This window comes from Hipposideros armiger, unplaced genomic scaffold (genome assembly GCF_001890085.2).
Source record: "Hipposideros armiger isolate ML-2016 unplaced genomic scaffold, ASM189008v1 scaffold_114, whole genome shotgun sequence".
NCBI lineage: Eukaryota > Metazoa > Chordata > Mammalia > Chiroptera > Hipposideridae > Hipposideros > Hipposideros armiger.
The window spans coordinates 2,963,002-2,975,351 of NW_017731464.1; the positions used below are offsets into that span (position 1 = coordinate 2,963,002).

General features: G+C 34.7%; 1 pseudogene; it reads left to right on the forward strand.

Moving 5' to 3' along the window:
* Positions 1 to 9,345: 9,345 nt before the first annotated feature.
* On the forward strand, positions 9,346 to 9,620 carry LOC109385382 (cytochrome c oxidase subunit NDUFA4 pseudogene; annotated as a pseudogene).
* Positions 9,621 to 12,350: the final 2,730 nt, after the last annotated feature.

Below are 12,350 nucleotides of genomic sequence, written 5' to 3' on the forward strand. Positions count from 1 at the left end.
AAAATCTTTAAAAAAAAAGTATTGTGGGCATATTTTCAAAGACTCCTTATGTTTTAGAGGTACATACTGAAGTATTTATGGATGCAGTGATATGATGTCAGAGGTGTTTTACAACAATCCAGGGTGGGAGGTGGGTGGGGGTATAGATGATAGAAGATTAGACATAAACTGATCATTGCAGAAACTTGGTGATGTTTTCATTAAACATATTATTCTTTCTACTTTTTGACATTTGAAATTTTCCTTAATAAAATACTTTTGTTTTTTCTTTTAAGCACACTGTACCACCCTTCTAATAAGAGCCAAACAAAGCCAGGAGTAGGGGATGCTTTTTTGCATGTACCTATAAAGAGCAGTGGATCACAACTCAGGAAACCACAGACCTGGGGTAGACCTTTGATATTATCCAGCCCTATTCCTTTCTCTAAGGCTTGAACCACCTCTACATGATTGCTAAAGGCTGTTGCCTACATTCTGCAGGACAACCTTCAGCCTATTTCACTAGTGATACCTTTGCAAGTTCTTAAAATGAGCAGAAATCTGACTCCCTGTATGTTTCTTCTACCCATAGATTATAGCCCTAGCCCTTCCTCACACAAGTCTCTCAAATATTTGAAAACAAGCAATCATTCACCGTCCCTCTCACCCTAAACCTGCATGGAGGTCTCCCTAAATCCAGCCCAAAGAGCTCTAATTCTGTCAACAGTTCCACACACCCATGACTGGTTCTCTGCCATCCTGGCTGCTCTGCTCTGAGCTCAGAACAGTTTGACTTGTAAGTCATGTGTCTGGAATGGTATGGGTATGGGCTCTGGGTATGGCCTGACAATTGCAGAGAAAAACAGGGCTTTCATCTCCCTTGTTCCAGTTACCTCATTTCTTGTTACCATGGGCTGGAGCCTGGGTGCACAAGTTCCAAGAGCTGAGTGCTAGAGAAAACTTTGTAAGCCAATTGTTAAACACAGCCATAATCAAAAGTTAAGGTACATAAACTTATAATTACATATGTTATTAAAAACAAAGGTATAAAATAGTTAAAACTTGTGACTTCCTAGTTATTTTACTACATTTTACTATTTCTCTTGATTTTTTACATCTATTGGATTTGTGTAGTAAAAATATTATATAATGGTGCACACGTCTTTCCAAACTCTGTTCAATGACATCACATTGGTAGCTTGAAACTGGCCATGGTGGGAATATTTACGCTACAGAAATTGGCAAGTGCTACATAAATCAAGGTGTTTCTTTCCTTCCAGAGAGCCAGTTGTTAAACATTTACCACCACACCACTGGATGCAGTCTAAAATCTTAGTCTTTCTTGGCAACCACATTACACTTGTGACTCGAGTTAGGCTAAGACTCTTAGCTACTGCTTAAACCAGTACAGTGTAACCCATTCCTACTGACATAATTAGTTCCTGAGACCTCATATTAATTATTTTTATATTGTATCCTTTTAGATTTAACCTGCTGATTCTCATTCTGTCATCCAAGTATTCATCATCCCTCCAACATCAAGTTACCTATAAATTTGATGAGCATGCCTTCTGTATATTCTAAAAGAATTTATGAGGGACAGGTGAAGGACACAGCCCTGAAACTTATCATTATATACGTCCTTGCAGCTTGAAAGCAATTTGTTAGTCAGCATCTTGTGTGTATGACCAACTGGTTACTAAATTGTCCAGTAGGTCAGGGTCCAATTCATAGTTCTCCATCTTATCCAAAGGAATATCATGAAAAACCTCATTAAATATCTACCCAAAGACGAAATACTCTCTATCTGGCCTTCCCAGTGCTATTGGGCTGGTAACCTGTTAAAACGGGAAGGTTATAAATCAGCCATGACTTGTTCCTAGTGAACTCATTCTGGGTCTGAATCATTGCTTCTTCCCTTAGTGCCTGCTACTGTTCCTCTAGGAATCCGTTATAAAGTCTTGCCTGAGATTGACGTTATAGACAACTGTCTACATATTTCCTGGCCCTGCCATCTTTCTCTTTTCGAAAATTAGAATATTCCACTGTCTCCAGTCTTCCAAAATGTCTCCCATTTTCAATGATGCCCCAAAGATCACTGACAATTGTTTAGTGATTCCATATTTATCAGGGCCCTAAGTCGTTATTGCTGAAAGTTGGGGGCTGAAACTCACTTGGAGTAGCTCGGGTTTTTCACATTCTACTACTGTATCCTGGACTTCCATCTTCCCTTACCAAAGTTCATTCTGATTTTCTATTCCTCTTCACCTTACTCATGCCATGTGGAGAAGATATGTTCTTGCCATGAAAGTCAAAAAAACAAAAGAAAATGGAAGAGCTCTATTTTCTCTATATCCCCCACTGACAATGGCCTCAAGGTATAGGTTTTATCCTTTACTTTATGTTATTCCTCAGACTTTACTAAAAAGAATGGAACACCCAAATGACAGCCATAACATAACCTTGTAATTCTAGAATAACTGGAACCCATTTGGAGCGTTAGCCTTTCTGATATTTATGACTGCGTCCTCTGTGTATTCCAGTACAGGTAAGGGCAATTTGATGGTAAGAAAGGTATTTGATAAAAGATTCCTGACCTTTCAGAAGTCGTGATATCACATCCTGTTTGAATTTGCAACAAATTCCCTACCATCTAAAGTACAGCATGGTATATATTTGTCTTTCAATTTTTCAATTAATTTGGACTTGACAATTTTTCATCTTGAATTTTTTTTGAAAAAAACTGTAGGTACTTCTGATATCACAAAATCACAATCAAGAGGATCCACAAATGTGGAAAAACTCAGTATATTTAGGTGCTTTGTTCTTTAATTTTACTTAGCAGATATTTAACATAAAACAACCTCTTAATATAGCCAACTCTTGTTATACAACATTCTTTGACCTAGAACTTTCTAGATTGCCCTTGTGCATAGTTAAAAAAAAATGTTAACAATGTTTACAGGTTTTAACCTACAGGCCCTGATCTAAAAGATATGAAACCTAGGTTTTCCACTTTGTTCTGCCACTGATCAGCTTTGTCTCTTTTGTTCACATCTAAATGTTTTAAGTCCCTTCTAGATCTTAAAGAAGAGGGCGGTAAAATACCCAGCTACCTTGTCCTTTGGTTCTTGGAAATCTCCATCTACTCTCTGTAGCAGGCAAGTATGGAGGAACAGGGAAGCAAGGTTTGAGTGGAGTGCCTCAATAAGGAGAGGAGCAGGAGGAGAAAGAAGAAGACAGCCCATATCACTCCTCTTAGGTTTTTCACAAGAGGTAATTTCAAAACAAAACTAAGTCAACCTTTCAAAACAAGATAATAAGGGAGAAAGTAAAAGTTTTTGGCCAAATCTATCACACAATCATTCTTTTCCTGCCCCCACAACACTATCTGAACTGAGATCTTGTTAGTGGACTTCCATTTCCAGTAAACATCACTTACTTAGAACAAAAACGGGAAGCTCCCACATGTAGCCACTGGAAACAGTCCCAGATGCAGGAAGAGGTTTGTATGACATCATCCAGAAAGCTATGCAGTAGGAAGTTCTGCAGATTAGAATAGCTCACCTAAGAGTTCCGTTCACTAGCAATTTTTATCCAGTATTTAGAAGTCCCAAGCTTCTTAGCAAATATTGTTGATATATTTGTATATTTAACCCATTTGTAGAAATGTATATACATACCTTTCTGGAAATTGCTTTAATGGTAGGAAAATTCGTGTAATTAAAAGAGCAGAAAAAATAGGCAAATATTATTGTTATTCTGTATGTGAAAAATTTTGTTCATATTTATTAAAAATAACTTGATTTCTTAGTAAAAATGATACGTACTCATTGTAAACTATTGAAAAGCCAGAAAAGCACAAAGAAAATAAGAAAAATCACCTGAAATCTCATGATCCAGAAATAAACACTGGCAGAATTTGGGGAAGGTCTTGGCAGATATTTTCCTTTGTTTAATTTTACACAAGTGGCATGATTTTTATTTGCAGCATTGTACTCTTCCTTCCTCCTCCATAAGGTCATTGACATCTTTATGTGTCACCATATATAGGTATTTAACATGACTTTCAAGAACTCCATAGTTTTCCTTTTTATTTTGTTTGTTCCATATACTTAGTCAATACCATATGGATGGAAATATAGGTTGTTGAGAAATAACTTTTTTTTAAGCTTGAACAGATCTGTTATGTAAAAGATGTAAAGTTATGTAAAGTAACACATATGCACAAGAATCTGGTATGGTTGTTCCTACGGCAAAACCTTGAAATAGTGTCTGCAAACAGTATTACAGATATATAAGATGCATCTTTATGATCACTGAGCCATTAAATAAAGTAAAACTTTTCAAAAAGCCAGGGTGAATCACAAAGTAAAACTCAATAGATTTGACAACATAGAATAAATGTTAAAATGTAAAAACAGGCAACAACTTGTAAAATAGCTATAGCAAATATGACAAAGAATTAGCATGCTAATATATAAAGAGCTCACAGAAACCAATAAAGACAGTAACTCCCAATAGAAAAATAGGGAACAAATGATTTACAAATAATACTTACAAATGGGTTAAAATAAAATACAGCTCAATAGCACTAGTAATCAAAGAAATTAAATTAAAACAATAGACAACTTTTTTTTTTCACCAATGATATGAAATATTTTAAAGCACAGCTAAAACATATCAAATAATTAGTTTGTAAACTATGTGCCTAATGAATATTAGGTCTTATTCCTACTCCGTGGTGATAACATATTTATGTTAAAAGTATAAATTTGTAGTATCTTTTTCAAAAGCAATTTGGCAACATAAACCAAGAATCTTAAAAAATACTCATAATCACCCATCCAAGTACTAACCAGACCCAACCCAGCTTAGCTTCCAAAATCAGGTGTGTTCAGGGTGGTATAGTTAGAGACAATGGCATTATAATTGCTATATATGATGTCAGATGGGTAGTAGATTTGTTGGGGTTATCACTTTGGGAGGGGTGTAAATGTCTAATCACTATGTTGTTTCGTACACCTCAAACTAATAAAAAAATGTGAAAATAATACACATTAAGTGGTTAACTTTAGAGAGCACGACTATAATTATATAAAACAACAATAACAGGAATAACAATATTCATTGAGCACCTAAGATGGAGAAAGCACACAAAAGCAGAATTATACTAAAGCTATACAATTAGGTACTTGAGACTTGCTACAACACTACCAGTAAAATCATTACACAAAGATACTAAAAATGATTAATAGCAACAATAGGAAACATGGTTTATACCATTTTGTAATCTCTTTATGGATTTTAGTAACTTCCTAGTGTTTACATCTACATATATGTGAGATACATCACTTAATAGTAATACACTGGCTTAATCTTAGGTGTTACAAAATTACTTAATATGTTTTCTCATAGGAATTGATCAAGATGCAAAGTTATCAATTCAAAATTAATATAAATTAATATTATTATATTTATCTTTCCATTTTTTGAAATGTTTATTTCAAACTAATGTTTCAGCTACTAAATATGTTTTTATTATGACTTTTAGTATTTCATTAGTAGAGTTCTAGAAAGTGGAAAACACTAGGTGATATATATATATATATATATATATATATATATATATATATGACTTCACCTAGGAATTCTACTTCTAAAACTCTTCTAAATAATAATTTAAAATGCAGACAAAACTTTTATACACAAAGAAGCAGATCACTGAATTATTTATAACAAAAATTGTAAATATCCTAAATGTCCAAAAATAAAAGAATGATTAAGCAAATTATGATGCAGTCATAAGTCAGAAGACCCTGAAGACATTTGTAATTATATTTCTGAAGGATCTTTGATAACTACTTAAAGACATATAATATTAAGTAAAAAAAAAAAAAAGAGGACACAAAATTTTTTTTAAATGTCTGTTTTCACTTAACAAATACAAAATGTGAGTTCATTTAAGTGTTAGAGAGGCATCATCTTTATTATTTTTTTTTAATGATTTTTATTGTTGAATTGGGGGATGGGAACAGTGCTCGGGAATTGGGGAAGGGGAACAGACAAGTTGCTGTTGTTTTTTTTGTTCTTCAGTCTAGTTGTGGAGGACGTTGCTTCACTGGCCCAAGTTGGCACCATCATTGTGCTGTTCCCGGGCAAGGCAGATCAGTCGCTGGCATCTGGATGGCCGCTCACTGCGGCTGCTGGCCGCTCACGCTGGCTGCTGGCTACACACGGTAGCCCATGGCAACCCACTGCAGCAGGGGCTGCAGCCTATGCCAACGCAGGCAATTCACAGCAGCCCAGCTCCAGGTTGAGCTGTTGTTCAGCATCTTAGCTGTAGAGGGCAGTGTCACTGCCCTCATGTGTGGGATCCAAACCAGGGCCCTCTGGCATCCCATGCCAGCTCTTAACCAATGCGCCACTCGGCCGGTCCCACAAAATTTTATGTATGGTAATTTCAATTATGTGTATAAGAAATAGACTGGAAGAAATTACACCAAAATATTAAAAAGTATCTATTAGCAGTGGGAGTATGGGTAAATTAAAATTTTTGTATGCTTTATTTTCCAAATTTTCTACAAAGATCGTATATACTTTTATAACCAGAAAAATAATTTAAAAAATTGAAGATTATACTTACTGAATTTAAAATAAGTTCAAACACAATGTGATATTTAAAAATGTAACTTTTAAAAATCCAAATCCATAAAAGAATTGAAAATCTAAATCATTTTTCACTGTGTAGTAAAAATTGCCTGGGTTTTCACATCTTTGTTATTCACTAGTTGTGAAACTTTGCTATAGACTGAATGTTTATGTCCCTCCAAAATCCATATGTTGAAATCCTAACCCCCAATGTGATGGTATTTGGAGATGGGGCCTTTGGGAGGTGATTAGGTGGTGACAATGGAGCCCTCATTAATGGAATTAGTGCCCTTTATAACAAGATACCACAGAGTTCCCTAATTGCTTCCACCATGTGAGGATATAAGGAGAAGTCTGCGAGCTGGAAGAGAGTCTTCACCTGACCATGCTGGCACCCTGATCTTGGAGTTTCAGCCTCAAGAACTATAAAAAATAAATTTCTGTTTATAAGCCACCCAGTCTCTGGCATTTTGTTATAGCACCCTGAATGGATTGAGATTTACTTTGAACAAGTTAACTAATTACCAATTCTAGGCCGCCCACAATTTTAAAGTCATCTTCATCATCCCATAAGTCTACAAACCATATGTGTTAAATTTAATTTTTAATTTACTTTCAAGGGGAAATTCCCTTATTCACGTGTTTATGAACCTATTATTCTGAAATGTAATGCATTTTAACATTAATGCATTATTTGTATACTATCACATTTAAAATAAATTTGAGGCAGCAAATGTTATTGTTACTTAGCAACTAATTTTGTTTAGTTTTTTAAAACTTATGTATTGTGGTAAAATGTATCCAACATAAAATGTACCATTTTAATCATTTTTCAGTGGACAGTTCAGTGGCACTGAGCACATTCACATTGTTGTGCAACCAGCACCACCGTCCATCTCCAGAACATTTTCACCTTCCCTAACTGAAACTCCTATTAAACAATAGCTCCCCATTTCCCCTACTCCCAGCTCCTGGTAACCACCATTCTACTTTTTATCTCTATGATTTGACTATTCGAAGCACCTCAACTTTGTTCAGGTTTAGGCCCTAAATAAATCTCTTCTCTATCTTGGTTGAGAACTTTGCTAGTTTAAAAGACCAACTTTAAAAAATTCAAATTTTTTAACATTGAGGTGATATTTGCATACAGTAAAATACACATAGATACTTTAAAATATAAACTTTTAGTCTATCTTCATGGGAATGTGTATGTGATAAGCATGACTATAAAGCCACGAGACGCATGTGCCGTTTTATTTGAAGTCCCACATCGTCCACCTAAAAAAAGTAGCAGAATACAAAACTATGCTATGATTCCACTATGTAAAAAAATACCTTTGTATGGAGCAAGACTGGGCAGGAAGGCTACAGAAAATAAAAATGGCTTATTTTTAGAGTGGAGCAATGTTTGAAATGAGATTTTAAAAAAATTATCAATAGTGTTATCAAGCTGGGAAACAGTTTTTGATTATAAAAGGATGGCAGAAAATAGTGAGTTCACAGATTAGTAACTTATAGGAGAAAGGGCTGATAGTATCACATATCTCAAAGTTTCTGGAAAATCAGTTCCTGTGAAAACTTTTCTGAAACCTAACCAATTAAAATTTTAAAAGCAATATATTTTTCCCTACCTGAAAATAGACACAGAAATCACCTGGTACTTTTGTAGAAAGGCTGACCTATAAAATGTCCATTATACGTCAACACATTAGGGGCATTTTCCTTTGTTAGCTTACTCGGGGAAAAAAAGCAAATGTCACTAGTTTGCTCTTATTAATTCATAATTCTTGATTTCTGACCCAGTGTGTTCCCGCTGATTACACACAGGGATGAAAATAGAAAACTCTGAGATGGTGCTCAGATGACTTTCTGAACAACAAAGTTTTATATGGATGGATGGGTGTGACAATTTAACTTGAAATGTTAAAAAGGCAGGAAAAGACACCAGAATCCATTCCTCATTTGAATAGAGCCCAGGTTGTCCAGTTTATTTGATATTATGCCCACATCCTAAAAATTCTGAATGCCTGTTTTCAGTCTCCTGCAAATGAGCAAGGTTTTCCAGGGAATGTTAGCTAGAGTGCTGGCACAGGTAGGAAATGCAACAGGTGCTAGCAAACACCACTTTACTAGGTAGCTATTTTCATGTCCTATCAGCAGCTCACTGAAGTGCTGACAAGGGCTCAGGTCCATTCAGCAAACACATCTTGGACACCTCCACTATGCCAGGACAGTGGATAATGGCTCAGTGACCACAGACTTGTGAGCAGTAAGTCCTCAGGTGGTTTATCAGCATTATTGTATCGATAGATCACTGATGCAATGATAAAGAGTAAATAACATGCCAAGTGGGGAGGAGAAAAGGAGAAAACAGATTAGGGGGTAGGGGATGGGGTGGGGTTGGTGGGGGGAGAGAGAGAGAGAGAGACAGAGAGACAGAAAGAGAGAGACAGACACAGAGAGAGATTATATAAATTTACCACAGCATCCTCATACACCACATCACAAAATATTATGTCCCTTTCTCTAAGGATAGACCAGAGTACTTTGTAAATTAGACCAAATCTTAGTCTATAATGCTTTTATGGGACTGTTTCTTTTTTTTTTTTCAACAGTTCTATTGCAATACTCACATACCGCACAGTTCACCCATTTAATGTGTACAATTTAGGTTTTTCTCTGCTTCCATACCTGAGCCCTCTGCTGCAAGCAACCATGCACCTCCAGGTCCTTGGTCAGACCAAGGAGTATCCCAGCTTGATCCCCTCTTTGTATTCATTGGAGCCGGAGGTACTGGAACAGCGCTGTGTATCTTGTGCCCAGTATTGTTCAATCCAGGTGTCTGCTGGGAAAGAAAGAATAACCCAGAACCCTGGAACGAACTGGGTGACAATGATCAATATAAATTCTACTCAGTGAATGTGGATTACAGCAAATGGAAGGAAAGGTCCAGACTTCTAAATGGAATGTTTCCCTACAAAGCTGCTTAGAATGCAGCTCTTCCAGAAGCTGTCCGCACAATTTTTCACTTAGCCAGGAAATATTTCCCCTCCAAATGCATGAACTCATGTTGGTGTATTATATTGGGGTTTACACTGACTAATAAATATCTGAACTTGAAAAAAAAGTGTGCAATTCAGTGGTTTTTAGTATGTTCACAGAGCTGTGCAGCCATCACCACAATCAGTTTTAGAACATTTTCATCACTCCCTAAAGAAATCTGAACCCATTAGCAGTCACTCTCCATTTCCTTCCAACTCATCCCCACCAACTCCAGCCCTAGGCAACCGCTAATCTATTCTCTGTCTATAGATTTGCTCATTCTGGACATTTCGTATAAATTGAATCAATATGTGGCCCTTCATTACTGGCTCCTTTCAATTAGCATAATGCTTTAAAGGTTCATCCAAATTGTACCATGTATCAATTCTTCATTCCTTTTTACTGCTGAATAATATTCCATTGCATGGATTATACCATATTTTACTTGTCCATTCATGAGTTGATGGACATTTGGGTTGTTTCCACTCTTTGGCTTGTATAATATACTAATATATTACACATACATATATATTCTATATTATACTAAATATCCTATGAATATTCATGTATGTTTTATTTCTAAGTACGTAATTAGGAGTGGAGTTGCTAGGTCATATGGTAATGCTACATTTAACCTTTTGAGAAATTGCTGGACTGTTTTTTCACTGGTTGCCCATTTTACATTTCTACCAGCAGTGTATAAGGATTCTCATTTCTCCACATCCTTGCCAACACTTGTTATTGTCTGTCTTTTTTTATGATAGCCATTCTAATAGGTGTGAAGTGGTATCTCGTTGTGGTTTTGATTTGCATTTCCCTAAGAACTAATGATGTCAGCATCTTTTAGTTTATTAGACATTTGTGCATCTTCTTTGCTGAAGGAAGTATTTATTCAGATCTTTTGCACATTTTAAAATTAGGTTATTTATTTGTCTTTTTATTGTTGAGTTGTAAGTGTTATTTGTATGTTTTAGATAGAAGTCCCTTATCAGATATATGGTTTGCAAATACAGAGGGTGCCAAACAATGTATACACATTTTAAGAAAGGAAAACTGTATTAAAATTGTAATACTTAATATATACTGATAACAAAAGATGAATACAAGTCACATTTGAAGTCTACAATTACAAGAGATGCTCAAAGTGGTTACCATCAGCATCCAGACATTTGTGATTACGGCGAACTAGTGCTTGAGCAACGTTGAACAACGTGTCCACTTGTATACATTTTTTTGGCACCCCGATATTTTCTTACATTCTGTGGGTTGTCTTTTTATTTTCTTAACAGAGTCTTTCAAAGATGTTTCCAATTTTGATGACAGGAGAAGCTTGTGACACTGGCTCTTTTAAATGTAATTTGAGTATTTTCTGGGACTACTATATATGACTTTTGATGAGCAATTTGCTTATATTTGTATTGAAAATAAAGTTAGGGGAATAAAAGAAGATAGGCTTTTCGCACGAAGTAAGTCTAAAATACCTGGTTGATTTGACAAAGAGGACTGACTTTACTAATTAGGTTACATGACATATATTTTCATGAATTAAATTACTAAAATCCATCTTCACAGTTTTGACAAAAACATATTTAAATCACATTATAAAAATAATATTTTATTAAGAAATATTATATTGGCAAGAGTGCTTTGAAATTATCATTGCTTTTATTTTCTCAACCCGTTTTGAAAATATTGGGTTAAACAAAGTGCCTCTAAGGGAAGAATAGCAGCCATGTGTTCAATCTTGCTAAAACCTTTTTAATATATTTCCCGGAAACTAAGGAGGTGAATAGCTCCAATAACTGCACAATAAAATTTTGCAAGTAGTAGTTTTCTTTTTTTGCTTTTGATAGAATTTTAAAAAGATCAATCAAGTTAAAGTTTATGTATTGTTAAAAGTAATTTTTGAGAATAGACCCCTTTGAAATTTTTATTTATCTATTTCTTGCTTATATCTCAGGAGTGCAAAAAATAAGTGATGCTGCTAAAAGAAAACTTTTTCAAGTCCCATCCATTTATGTATTTAACAAGTTTTCCCAGTGGTTACATATATAAAAATAAAAAATAGGCATACAATTTGTGGAATTAATGAACTAAGTTTTTTAAAGCCCCACTTATCTTGTGAAGAAATGCATTCTCAAAATATTTTTACTTTTCGTCAATTTATAAAAATTTGTATTATATTTATGTTGGTTTAATCAATTGTATAAAGCTAATAGTTGTCATGATAACCAAAAGAAAATTTTTTAACACTTAGAGACTTATACTTACAGGGAATAAAAAACTTAAGGTTATTTTGCTGTAGGGAAATATAATGATGCAATCAATGAAAACATTTCCAGCCCATAGTTCTATTATTTTAGGATAAAATTCTATGGGGGAATTATAAATATGTATTCTAGAAGAGAAAAGAATAATGTGAAATTCCTAGGAGTTGAAGAATAATTTAAATATTTTAAAATGGATGGTAATATTTATATTCCACTGAATATATGGTACTTAGTCTCCATTGCATAAATTGAAGAGTGATGGAACAGTTTTATTTTTAAATGATAATATTTATAAGGTGACATAAATTATATCCTTTTCAATTATTTAGATTTGTGAAAATTTTATAGGTCAACTTTCAAACATATGAGGGAACATGGGGTATTAGAAATGAGCTTAGTGATTATGTC